Source organism: Myxocyprinus asiaticus, chromosome 49 (assembly GCF_019703515.2).
Source record: "Myxocyprinus asiaticus isolate MX2 ecotype Aquarium Trade chromosome 49, UBuf_Myxa_2, whole genome shotgun sequence".
Lineage (NCBI taxonomy): Eukaryota > Metazoa > Chordata > Actinopteri > Cypriniformes > Catostomidae > Myxocyprinus > Myxocyprinus asiaticus.
Genome location: NC_059392.1, coordinates 16,529,304 through 16,544,219, shown reverse-complemented (window position 1 = coordinate 16,544,219; position 14,916 = coordinate 16,529,304). Strand labels below are relative to the sequence as shown.

The window sequence follows — 14,916 nt, the reverse complement described above, 5'->3', positions numbered from 1 at the left end:
ATGCAGCATGCCTAAGGCATGTTCACGCAGATGAGCAGGGACCCTGGGCATCTTTCTTTTGGTGTTTTTCAGAGTCAGTAGAAAGGTCTCTTTAGTGTAATAAGTTTTTATAACTGTGACCTTAATTGCCTACCGTCTGTAAGCTGTAAGTGTCTTAACGACCGTTCCACAGGTGCATGTTCATTAATTGTTTATTGTTCATTGAACAAGCATGGAAAATATTGTTTAAATCCTTTACAATAAATATTTGTAAAGTTATTTGGATTTTTACAAAATTATCTTTAATATACAGTGTCCTGAAAAAGGGATGTTTCTTTTTTGAATCCGAAGAGCTGAGTTTATGTATATTTTGGAACATCCACCTCTATATAGGCTGTTGTTGAAATTACCCCCCTTATAAGTCACAAGCACTTCCAATAAGGAATACATTTCCTTTCCATACCTTTGGTTGTGAAGGGTTTAAATTTAGATTGTGTGTATTTATATGGTTCATATAGATTCCCAGGCTGAGTCAAAGATTTCTCAGAGGCGCAAAGTTCTGATTCCAAAAATAAACTGTTATTACAAAGTGTTCCATGGAGCATCTAAAATTACACTTCAGAATTATGCATTTTTTATACAGTTTCTGTTCCCTCTTATCTCTTTGAGTGATGGCTACTTCATCCAATAAAATAAACTTATGCTCCCCTAGTTTCGTCATCATCGTCTCCCTTCTAGCTGGTCATCCTGACCCAACTTGCTTCAATAGTGGCAAAAGCATGACTATTTCATTTTATATGCATAAAACACACTGTAATCACTTCATATGGTTACATATTTTATATTAACTAGCAATCATTACTTTCTGCATGAATTTTATTAGTATATTAAATGATTTCCCTTATTACAGTCGTTGGTTACACACATTCCTGTAAGATGGGAAATGTGTACACACCCACAAACATTAGTTTCATCTAGTTTCTAACACTAATTAACACACATATATCATCTGCATCTTTCAGGCAGGTACCAGACAGTGCCTGGCTCTGTTCTAATTAAAACATTAGATCATCCCTTTAGTATCAACACACACATATTTTCTGGGTCATTCACAGAAAGGGTCATACAGAGAGATACAGAGAGAGATGTAATTCTCCGTAGAGAAGCCAAGCTGCATTTTTTCATTGAAAAATTGCACTTTGATTATTAAACTGAGTAAATGATAATTAAATCAATAAATGAATGATTAAATATCTAACATATTGAATAACATTTATAATGCAGTTATTCATAGTACGTTGGTTACACATTGTCATTTTTAAATAATTGCATATTGCATATATATTAATTCAATTATCAAAAAACTGATTAACCTAATGATTAAATAAAATATTCCATACTTGCTATTCTTTTTCAAGTGTTTATACCTCAGGGGGTATGATGAATTGATACTATGTATACTGTGTGTATTATATGACTCATATTTATATCCCCAGCATAAGATTAACTTCCCGTCTGGTTGTCACCTTGTGGAGATTTTCATTATTCTATACACTTGAAATATGATTGTAATAAGTCACCGCCTGGCGGGCCAGTGACCTCATATACATATTCTTTTACAAGCGTGTATCTCTCGGGGTATGACGTCATGTCATTGCATGATGGGACTCCGTTCCCCAAAGCGTTTCACCACAATGTCCAGTGAACTGAATCGATAGGGAATGTCTCCGGATACACATGTAACCTCGGTTCCCTGCACTACTACTTCAGAGTTTCGAGGTATGAGCGATACGTTCTTTTCCTTCAGTCAGAAAATTCGGAAGAAATGGTGATAGAGCACCCACTTATATAGGGCAAATGCGCACCTAAAAGAGCGGGGCTCAAACACCATCGCCAATCATAAGATTGCCGTTATTATACAAGGGCTTCCACAAGGTCGTCTTAGAAGGAATTCCCCAATGTCTCATTTCCTTCATCTCAGGGCACCGAGGTTACATGTATAATCGGAGATGTTTTGTTGCGTTGCTCATTTGCAGTGTACAGGTGCATCTCAATAAATTAGAATGTTGTGGAAAAGTTCATTTATTTCAGTAATTCAACTCAAATTGTGAAACTCGTGTATTAAATAAATTCAATGCACACAGACTGAAGTAGTTTAAGTTTTTGGTTCTTTTAATTGTGATGATTTTGGCTCACATTTAACAAAAACCCACCAATTCACCATCTCAAAAAATTAGAATACATCATAAGACCAATAAAAAAAACATTTTTAGTGAATTGTTGGCCTTCTGGAAAGTATGTTCATTTACTGTATATGTACTCAATACTTGGTAGGGGCTCCTTTTGCTTTAACTACTGCCTCAATTCGGCGTGGCATGGAGGTGATCAGTTTGTGGCACTGCTGAGGTGGTATGGAAGCCCAGGTTTCTTTGACAGTGGCCTTCAGCTCATCTGCATTTTTTGGTCTCTTGTTTCTCATTTTCCTCTTGACAATACCCCATAGATTCTCTATAGGCTTCAGGTCTGGTGAGTTTGCTGGCCAGTCAAGCACACCAACACCATGGTCATTTAACCAACTTTTGGTGCTTTTGGCAGTGTGGGCAGGTGCCAAATGCTGCTGGAAAATGAAATCAGCATCTTTAAAAAGCTGGTCAGCAGAAGGAAGCATGAAGTGCTCCAAAATTTCTTGGTAAACGGGTGCAGTGACTTTGGTTTTCAAAAAACACAATGGACCAACACCAGCAGATGACATTGCACCCCAAATCATCACAGACTGTGGAAACTTAACACTGGACTTCAAGCAACTTGGGCTATGAGCTTCTCCACCCTTCCTCCAGACTCTAGGACCTTGGTTTCCAAATGAAATACAAATTTGCTCTCATCTGAAAAGAGGACTTTGGAACACTGGGCAACAGTCCAGTTCTTCTTCTCCTTAGCCCAGGTAAGACGCCTCTGACATTGTCTGTGGTTCAGGAGTGGCTTAACAAGAGGAATACGACAACTGTAGCCAAATTCCTTGACATGTCTGTGTGTGGTGGCTCTTGATGCCTTGACCCCAGCCTCAGTCCATTCCTTGTGAAGTTCACCCAAATTCTTGAATCGATTTTGCTTGACAATCATAAGGCTGCGGTTCTCTCGGTTGGTTGTGCATCTTTTTCTTCCACACTTTTTCCTTCCACTCAACTTTCTGTTAACATGCTTGGATACAGCACTCTGTGAACAGCCAGCTTCTTTGGCAATGAATGTTTGTGGCTTACCCTCCTTGTGAAGGGTGTCAATGATTGTCTTCTGGACAGTTGTCAGATCAGCAGTCTTCCCCATGATTGTGTAGCCTAGTGAACCAAACTGAGAGACCATTTTGAAGGCTCAGGAAACCTTTGGAGGTGTTTTGAGTTGACTAGCTGATTGGCATGTCACCATATTCTAATTTTTTGAGATAGTGAATTGGTGGGTTTTTGTTAAATGTGAGCCAAAATCATCACAATTAAAAGAACCAAAGACTTAAACTACTTCAGTCTGTGTGCATTGAATTTATTTAATACACGAGTTTCACAATTTGAGTTGAATTACTGAAATAAATGAACTTTTCCACGACATTCTAATTTATTGAGATGCACCTGTATTTACCATCTATTTGCAAGCGAGCGGCACAACATGCAATGATTCCAAAACAATTCAAAAGTTAATTTTTCTTTTGTTCTGCAGCTCCTTTTCAAGTGTCAGGTGATGTTTCTTGGTTGTGCATCTTTTTCTTCCACACTTTTTCCTTCCACTCAACTTTCTGTTAACATGCTTGGATACAGCACTCTGTGAACAGCCAGCTTCTTTGGCAATGAATGTTTGTGGCTTACCCTCCTTGTGAAGGGTGTCAATGATTGTCTTCTGACAGTTGTCAGATCAGCAGTCTTCCCCATGATTGTGTAGCCTAGTGAACCAAACTGAGAGACCATTTTGAAGGCTCAGGAAACCTTTGGAGGTGTTTTGAGTTGATTAGCTGATTGGCATGTCACCATATTCTAATTTTTTGAGATGGTGAATTGGTGGGTTTTTGTTAAATGTGAGCCAAAATCATCACAATTAAAAGAACCAAAGACTTAAACTACTTCAGTCTGTGTGCATTGAATTTATTTAATACACGAGTTTCACAATTTGAGTTGAATTACTGAAATAAATGAACTTTTCCACGACATTCTAATTTATTGAGATGCACCTGTATTTACCATCTATTTGCAAGCGAGCGGCACAACATGCAATGATTCCAAAACAATTCAAAAGTTAATTTTTCTTTTGTTCTGCAGCTCCTTTTCAAGTGTCAGGTGATGTTTCTTCAGTATTAATTTTTGTATGCCACCACGAACAGAGGTGAAACAAAGCATGTATCTGGACATCAGACTGTTTAAAACTTGAGCATTAGGATCAGTTGTCATTACTGATAGGACAAAGGACTCATTTAAGCATTTTTGATTGGCCATTGCCATTTAATTGGTCAACAGACATGTCTGATTGGATAGAATACTCAACTGCTGCAAAAACACTTTGTAAATAGAAACCATTTACGCAACAGGAGCAGACTTGTGTGTGTGTGTGTGTGTGTGTGTATATATATATATATATATATATATATATATATATATATATATATATATATATACATATGTGTGTGTATATATATATATATATATATACACATATACGCACGCACACACACACACACACACACACACACACACACATTCAGGGTGCGTTCCATTCCGAAAGGCTCATCCCTATGCCCTAATCCTGAGAGCTTCAGAGGGTTGAAGGGCGTTGGACTCAAAAATATCTGTCATTCGGAATGCACTTCAGCATCATCTATCCAAGACAAAGGAGCTGCTGCCAAAGGCAGACACTAATGAACATCACCTATACCTAATCAGAAATATTTACACATGATTTTGCATCACTAACTGCTTTCAGAATAGAAACTGAAAAGAACTTATTTAAATCTTTATGACTTAATGAAAAATTGAAGCTTCGTTTTTAAACATTTGTTTTATTTATTTTAATAAAAAAGAAACCAATAAACAAATGTACCGTGCATTTATTATAAAATAAAATGCCACTTTTGTATTATTATTTTATTTAAACTACTTTAGAATAATGGACACAGCAAATTTACAGTAAAATAACACAAGCATTAACCAGTTTCAAACAAAAAGATGGGTTTAAAATAATTTTTAAAGTTCATTATAATAATTAAAACCTTTTATAGACTATGGAGATGAAGGGATGTCATATATTTTTGTTTATAGAAACAGATAGCAGTTTCAGCTTGTTTAATTTACACTAAGGGCGAATTCCAAACAAAACTGATCATCCCTGTGCTCACTCACTATGAAAGACAGAGCTCTTTATGTGGGTATTCTGAAGGCAGCATGGCATTACAGTTTAAATGTTGCCTTCACTAAAAGTTTCGAGTGGCATCCCCTGTACAAAGTGCCCTTCAAGGGCACAAAAATGCAGTTTGGAAAATGCCATAAATCACACTAGGCAAACCTCCATATTTGTGATGTTTGCTCCTGTTCCGGTCTGCTTGGCAGCAAAGTGCCCATCTGTTGAACCCTACGGAAACGCCCGTTTCGAAGAGCCCTTTGGTTTGGATCGACCCTTCAATATGGCGGCCACAATCGTTCCCACTTCAAAGTGCCCTTCGGAGGCGGATTTATCCCATTTGGAACGCAGGGTCAGACTATGAACAACTCTTCAGTCACCACTACCCCACTGTGTTAACTGATAGTTATTTAATAGTAGGACGTTATCTAAAGGCTATTTGTTTTTGTTTTTTGTAATTAACATTTTTTTATTGATTAAAAAAAAAAACGCAACAGAGAAAAACACAACACATACACACCGAATCAACATTTAACATTTAACCCCCACTAATATCACTTCCCAATCACCAACCCCACATAATACTGGTCAGAACCCAATTTTTTATATGTTTGTCCCCCAAATTTATGACTGCCCCATCGCCCAAAATACAAAGTCTGGGGCAAAGTAAAATTTGAGTGCCCAAAATGTCACACAAATAACTCTGAACCTTCAACCAAAAATCTTGGATCTTAACACACCCCCAAAAGACATGATTGTGTCTCCAGCTTCTGATTGGCATCGCCAGCAGGTGGTTGTGTCTTTAAGACCAAGCCTATACAATATAGAGGTGGTCCAATAAAATCTATGTAAAATCTTGAATTGCATAAGGCAAACCCTTGCATCTCTAGATGCAGACTTGACATTTTTTAGAATCCTAGCCCACACTCCCTCCTCCAATACCAAATTAAAATCTTTCTCCCATAATCTCTTGAGAGAAGTTGAAGCTCCGTCCCCCAGACTCTGAATTAGCAGGGAGTAATACACTGATGCCTCATTACCTTTTCCAAAAGCAGTAATCACCTCTCCCAGAGTATCTGCCACTTTAGAGGGCTGTGTGCTACTCCCAAAAACAATACAGAGCAGGTGGTGCAGCTGTAAATACCTATAAAACTGATATCTGGGAATCCCAAAATGTTGAACCAAATTCTCAAAAGATCTCAACACTCCACTCTCATACAGGTCACCGAGTGTAGTAACCCACCTCGCAATCCACTCTGACCAGCAGAAAGGGGACTTATTAATACATAATTTAGGGTTCAGCCATATGCTTGAGGCAACATTTAAATAAATGTCTGAATTAAACACTCTGGACACTTTTGTCCATACCAAGTGCAAATGCGAGATAACGGTGTAACTTAACTTCTCCGATTAGTTTGATAGAAAGGCTTTGCAATGGCAAAATAGGGGCAAGAACTTCCTGTTCAATATAAAACCAGGGAGGGGCTCTTTCAGGTGGAAGCGACCAATGGGCCAAATGTCTGAGACCGAATGCATAATAATAAAACAAAATCTTGGGTAGGCCTAGCCCACCTTTGTCAATCGGCCTATGTAATTTATTGAAATGTAATTTGTGATGCTTACCATTCCAAATGAAGGACTTCGCTATGCTATCAAATTGCTTGAAATAAGAGAGGGGGACATCTACAGGGAGAGATTGTAGCAGGTAGTTGAATTTTGGAATACAATTTATTTCAATAACATTAACCTTCCCAATAATAGAGTTAATTTTGACCCCTTAATAAAAAGATTTTCAAGTGATGTGGGCAGGTGGGCTTCATTACATTTATCTAACTAAATCAGACAAATTTGCTGGGAATAAAATGCCCAAATACTTAATGCCCTGTTTAGGCCACTGGAAGGCGCCCGGCTGGAAAGCCGTTACTGGGCAGTACGCTGTCAGAGCCAAAGCTTTGGATTTAGACCAATTGACTCTGTATCCCGAGAACTTAGAAAAGGAATTAATAATTTTATGGAAGCAAGGCATAGATCTAATGGGGTCAGGGATGAATAATAAAATATAATCTGCGTAAAGCAAAACCTTATGCGCATACCTCCCGCTACCACCCCTGGAAAATCATCTTCCCTTCTTATCGCGGCTGCTAATGGTTCCAGGGCAAGACAGAACAATGATGGGGAAAGAGGGCAACCCTGCCGGGTGCCCCTATCCAGAGGAAAATAATCTGAAATTAATTCATTTGTTTGTACCGCCACTACCGGGTGTCTATAAAGTAACTTAATCCATCCAATAAAAGTATTCCCGAACCCGTATATTTCCAAAATCTTAAAAAGGTAATCCCATTCTACCATATCAAACGCCTTTTTGGCACCTAGTGAGATGGCCACGACCGGAGTCTGATCATTCACCACTGACCACATAATATTGATGAAACGCCTAATGTTATCAGAAGAGCTGCGGCCCCGAATAAACCCCACCTGATCTATATGTATAAGGGATGTCATAACTTTACTTAATCGGTTAGCCAGAATTTGAGACAATATTTTTACGTCTAGCTGGATCAGGAAAATTGGACGGTAACTCTTACACTCGCTTGGATCTTTGTCCTTTTTAGGGATCAGACTGATCTGGTTTTGTGTCATGGTTGGCGGAAGCTTTCCATTCTTTAATGATTCCATATAAACTTCTAACAAAATGAAGCCAATTCTGTAGCATAAGATCTAAAAAATTCAGCGGCAAAACCATCTGGCCCCGGAGCCTTACCTACAGGCAAGGCCTTAATTACCTCGTCAAGCTCTTCCAAGTTTATCTCAGAATCAAGAGAATGTTTTTGCTCAGTCATCAGTTTAGGGAGTTCTAATGGTTCCACAAAGTTCCTAATATCTTCATAAGTAGACGAAGACATGGAACTATAAAGATCAAGATAAAATTCTTTAAAAGCATTATTAATATCAATGGCCGAGGTATATATTTCTTCACCAGCAGATTTCACTGAGGGAATGGTAGAAAAAGACTCTCTCTGCTCTATGTATCTAGCCAAAAGCTTCCCTGCTTTGTCTCCCGACTCAAATATGACTGTCTTGCCCTGAATAGCCAAAACTCCACCTTCCGTGACAAAATAGTATTATATCGGTTTCAGAGACTTTCAAACGACATTCAGCACTTCAGCTTTGCCTTGGCACTTTTTTTTTGTTTTTACCTTTTTTCTCCCCAATTTGGAATGCCCAATCCCCAAGTCCTTGTGGAATGCCCAATTCCCAAGTCCTCGTGGTGGCATAGTGACTCGCCTCAATCCGGGTGGCAGAGGACGAATCTCAGTTGCCTCCACATCTGAAACCGTCAATCCGCACATCTTATCACGTGGTTTGTTGAGCGCATTACCGTGGAGACATAGCGCGTGTGGAGGCTTCACGCCATCCACCGCGGCATCCACACACAACTCACCACGTGCCCCACCGAAAGCGAACCACATTATAGTGACCACGAGGAGGTTACCCCATGTGACTCTACCCTCCCTAGCAACCGGGCCAATTTGGTTGCTTAGGAGACCTGGCTGGAGTCACTCAGCACGACCTGGGATTCAAATTCATGAACTCCAAGGGTGGTAGTCAGCGTCTTTACCCACTGAGCTACCCAGGCCCCGCCTCGGCACTTTTAATATTCCCTTACAACTCCACGTGTTCTTGTGCTTTGGATTTTTTGTGAATGATGCAAATGATCCGACCCCTAAGAACCACCTTAAGTGCCTCCCAAGCCATGCCCACAGAGGATATTGAGGACCAGTTGGTCTCCATATAAACATAAATTTCAGCCTTTAACATTTGTTGAAATTCAGGATTTTGCAAAGGGATGCATTAAAGCACCAACTATATGATTTCTTTTTCTCTGTATGTGGCAACACCTCTAAACTCACCAGACCATGATCTGAAACTGAGATGATTCCAAGTGAACAATAAATAACAGATGAAATGAAAGACTTATATATATATATACATTCTAGAATAAATCTTATGGACTGATGAAAAAAATTTATAGTCCTTAACAGATGGGTTCAAAAGTCTCCAAATATCCGTAAGGCCAAGATTTGTACACATCCTGAGAAGCTTCAATATTGCTCTTGGGGGCTTCAACATTTTTGCTTCACTATGATCAAGGACTGAGTCCATCCAAAAATTAAAGTCTCCTCCCAATATTATATCATGAGGGGTGCCAGCGGCTTGCAACATCCCTTCAAGATCTATAAAAAAAGCCCTGGTCATCAGTGTTATATGCATAGATATTAGTCAAAATCAACCTTTGTCCCTGAATTTCTGCTGAAACAATAAAGACTCTTCCTAATTTATCTTTAATCTGTTTGAGACATTTGAATTGTTGCTGTTCCCTGCTCTTACTTGAGCCAGCACTAAAGAAAACATGTCCACCCCATATCTTCCCAAATCTTCCAACTTTCTACAGGGAAAGATGCATTTCTTAAAGAAACACTATATCACATTTCATACGTTTAAGAAAATAAATAACTTTACTTCTTTTTATGGGGTGCCCCAACCCATTCACATTCCATGTGGAAAGAGATAATCCACTCATATTAACATTTGACATATTAGAAAAAATAGATTGTGTGTCAAAAACAATATTATAAAGACCACATTCCAACATGAGTGTAACGATCAAACCCCAAACTTCCCCCCAAACCAAACAAACAGAAAAAAGAAAAATGTGCGCATTAACCCCCCGCATAACAGCGCTAACCGGCGTCCATCCCTCTAAACTCAAACAGTCCATGTACGCCTACGAGAGTCCCCAAGGCAACTTTTCCATCGGATTGCTCAAATCCAGTGTTTCTATATAGATTTTGTAAGACAGAATTACACAGCAAAAAATAGTCTATAAAACAAACTCCAGCCAAAATTGGAATAAACACAAAAAATGTGTAGATTCATCCACATAACTGTCCCGAAGGTGTGTTCCTCCACAGAACAAGCTCCAACCGCTAGCAGAACCAGCACAAAAAAATTAAAATATAAATATTTTAATTTTTAAATAAATAAATAAAAAAGTTCAGTTCTTCGGGCAGTCAAACGAATGGTCAGTAAGCCGGCCCATTCGGCCAATAAATGAGTGCAACAAAAGACCCAATCACTCCAATGTCCTGCAAGAGATGTTCCACAAAACAAACTCCAAGCAACAGGAGGCATAAGCACCAAAAACATGCAGATTTATCCACAAGCTGTCCCGAAGAAATCTGTAAGGGGGTTTAGTGGAAAGGAGGAGGCGAGAACCGGCTTGACAACTTAAATAACAATTTATTAAACGAAAAACACAACCAAAACGCACAGTACAGCTGCCTGCAATTCTCTCTCTCTCGAACTGTCGTCCCCGGCCGCCTTTATCCCTCGCGCGCCCCATCAGGCTGATTGGGGACCGGGTGTGTCTCATTCCAGCCCGGCCCCGCCCTCCTCGGCTCTACAAAATTATATTACACAAAACAAATTCCAGCCGCTAGGCGGAACCAGCACAAAAAGAAACAATGAAGGTGCCTAGCTTGCTCGGGCAGTCGAGTGTATGTTCAGTGAGACAGGCCCACTAAACAGCAACATGAAAAACACCAATTGGCTTACTCACTCCAATGTCTTTATGAAAGACATTGCTTGCTGTGGGCATGTAAATTCTCTATGGCCATCCTTTGCATCTATTCTCAGTTTGGCCGGAAACATCAGAGCAAACGTGATCTTCCGTTGATGTAAGAGATTCTTGCATTCCCTAAATCGATCACGTTTCTCTCTTGTCGAATTCGCAAAATATGGGAACAAGAAAATGGTTCTTCCAAGAAAGCCTTCCTTTACTCCTCGCCTTGCGTAACATGAGATCTTTATCGGATGATCTCTCCACGGATCTCTGAGCCAGGACTCTGTGAGCCTGTTATGTCGAGCAGACTCGGGAAGAGCTCGTCTAGGAATTTCACCATATTTCGGCCTTTTTTGTGTTTAGGAATTCCAACAATTTGGACGTTGTTTCGTCGATTACGATTCTCCAAATCCTCCAGTTTTTCCCAAAAGCGCTGCAAGTCTGTCTTGGTTGCTAGCGGGTTAGCAGCTAATTCCCTCTCCGATGACTCCAGATAATCGATCCGTTTCTCGATGTCCGACAATCTTGTAACCAACTCAGAGAATTTCGCCTCCATGGAAGTGATCGATCGACATATTACAGCCAGATCCTCCAAGTCTGCGATGACCTTCGCCAGCATTGCAGACATGCTTGCCAGTAGCCACTGAATTTCTCCTGCCGCACCGTCCAAATTGAGTCCCTGGTCTGCGGCCCTGTCTGGGGTATCAGCTTGAGCACGTAAGTGTCTTTTAATATCTGCAGAGCCTGAGGATTTTGAATTCTTTGACATATTGTCTTCATAATACAGTTAAGAATCAGAGTGTATCGAACCTCACCAGTTTATGACATAAAAAGTATTAAAAACTAGCAAGGTGCGCAGAGCTCGCCATTCACACGTCCAACCCTCGCACGAACATCACGCGTCTCCAAGGCTATTTGTTTAGTGTTGTTTTCTCAAGGCAGCTCGAGATTACTTGTTGTCAAGTTTTTGAAAAAAAACAAAAAAAACAAAACAACAAAAAACAAATTAGACACATAATTATTGCATGGCTTCTGTGGCCTTTTGTATGTTTAGGAACAGTGATTATTTTTGCATTAATGTTTGTGCCGCTATGAACCTGAAACTGCAATTATTTTGGATGAAGCCCTTGTCTCACAAATTTAGTACTGCACATTTTCTGCACCAGATTTCTCACAGATGGGTGACGGCTGCTCATATTGTTGATTTAACCCACATTGTTTTGTCTTTTCAAGGATCATTTCTTCAATAGTTTCTTTTATCGCCAATTTGCAGCTAAAGGGTATGAAGGAGTGAGGCGATGGACCAAAAAGGTGGATGTTACGGCATGCAAAATATCATATATAGATGCAGAAAAGTTACACCTTATTTGTTATTATTTACAACATGATGATAAAACTCCTGTAAGATTCTATTTGTTTTATTTGTCTAATATCATATGTGTTGATGTGTTTAGGTTGATCTATTCTCTAAAAGATTGATTTTGACTCCTCTTCTAAGTTGCTTATAACTGTGGACGTCTTCAAGCAGAACATCAATTTCTACGACTCCCAGGGCATCCTGTTCAAGTTTGCTGTTGATGTGAGTGTTCTTTAAGTGTGATTTATGTTAAAATGCTCACATACACCTGATGTGTCACTGTTATCCACAGAACATCCTGAAATACATTCTTGCAGAAGCAAAAGAAACAACTGGTCTTTCAAAAGGGCTGGAAGATTGCTGTCAACAAGGTCTGTTTAAAAATTAGTTTTTTGTGTTCAGATTATTGCTCCACTGTAAATCGAGTTCACATCAAAAGATGCCTGATGTTTTGAAAAACTTTGTTTCTGCTTTGAGACAGATTTGTGATTATTGTTTTATTTTATGAACTCCTCTGTAGCCCATTCCACAGCAGAAGAATGACAATGATTGTGGAGTTTTTGTCTTGGAGGTAATATACTGTGTATATATATATATATATATATATATATATATATATATATATATATATATATATATATACTGTATATGTTTGCGTACATTTTCATTAACTATACTTTTAAAACAAAAAAAGTTAAATTACTTTTGGAAATGGGACATTAGCCCTTTATGCTCTGGACCCACCAAGAAGAAAACTGGCCCACAGAGAAAAAAATAATCATCAAAATATGAATAACTATAGTCTTGACCAACACAAAATAGGTATAGTTTTAAAGCTTAGAAGCTGTACTTTACAATGCATGTTGTCATTATGACCAAAACTGAACAAGTGTTTTGAAATTTGCAGACAAATAAGAAGTGTTCTGTTTTGATAATTTATTAATAATTTTTACTGTACATATTATTGTAATCTGTAAAAACATCAAACTGATCAAATAGCCATGTGTCTTATGTCACTGGAAAGCTTTCAAAGAGTAGAATACAACCAGCCTATTTGTTTTACTCACAGACAAAAATATAGCGAGTAATAGCTAAGTACATGTCTTTGACATACGTTACATGTAAACAGGTGTTGCTTATAAGCAGCGTTTTCGCTTATTACTTCATGAAAAATAAACAGGACATAAAATTTCACATATCACAATATAACTTAGAGGAGGGGATTCTCTTTAAAAAGAGCCCACACAACGTAATCGAATGCATAGATCATTAGATAATCCACACAAAGCACAATGTGCACACAGCACATAATGTGCTATCTGGCTTAAAATACGTTAGCTTTTCTGGATCTGATGACTTCATTGGAAATTATCTACTACATTGTCCAGCATCATGGGATCGCTGCAACCAGAGGTGGAAGTCATCCAAATATGGGCAGAGAGGATTGTTCATTCTAATTACATATGGCCACCAGGAGATGGCAAGTACAGACTCAATGATGGCTCAAATGACACAGAATGGAACTGAATGAGATCTCGTTACTCATGTCTGCATGCTTTGGAGAGAGAGTATACCTTGGACACCATGGACACTTGGAGACATTTTTGGATACTAGGATAAATAATTTTTTTAATGCTATATCTTTTGATTGCTTTGTCGTATCACCACAAAATGTTACTCAGTTACAGGTGACATGATTGGGAACTAAACGAAAGCAGTTTTTCGGAGCTACCTTAATTACACCATGAGATATATTATGTCAGATCAGAAAAATTCCTGAGAATGAGTGCTTTTATTTGATATATGACTTGTCTATTTAAGTGCTATGTGAAAAACTTTTATATTCATATTAGAGCTGTCAGAATTAACGCGTTAACATGTGATTAATTAAAAAAGTTTAACGCATAATTCGCTTAATCGCGATTAACGCATATACCGTTAATAGAGCATAAACACTGGTGTGAAGGACGGAAACTTTGTAATGTGTCCATTCGGAGTCATTACACTGACACACATGCCACAGCGCCAGAACCCTTCTACCAAGGAGAGCCTACAAGCTTAGCATAAAATAGAATAACGCAGCGGTCCCATTGACATCCTGTGGGTGGAACACGCTCTTAACACGCTAGTTGACCGTTAAGCTCTCTCCTATGATAGAGGTTGTTATCTCTATAAATAAAAGAATCTCTGGCAGCGCTTCCCTGTCAGTGATAAAATGATGCGATTAATTATGTCTTAACTACATAACATGCGATTAGTCGCAATAAAAAAATGTAATCGACTGACAGCACTAATTCATATGCATATTTCTACATCGTCACCTCTAGGTGGTGCTTATTTGAGATGCAAAGTTTTTAAGACTTGTTATTTTACATACAAAAAGTGCAAAAGTGATGGTTCTATGAAAAGTTCAGATTCTAAGCTTTCAAATGATACCAAATATATGTTACTTATGAATCCGGGGCCTTTTACAATTTAAGAGTAAACTTATCGTATGCATTCTGCCCCTCCCAACGACTAGCCGGTGGGTCCACATTCCAAACGAGTATGCCTGAGTATTTTCCATGCAATGACTGTCAGTCTGTCA

At 38.8% G+C, this 14,916-nt stretch overlaps 1 pseudogene; it reads left to right on the top strand.

Moving 5' to 3' along the window:
* The window catches only part of LOC127438089 (sentrin-specific protease 5-like), a 37,218-nt pseudogene that overhangs the window by 19,660 nt on the left and 2,642 nt on the right, over positions 1-14,916 (top strand).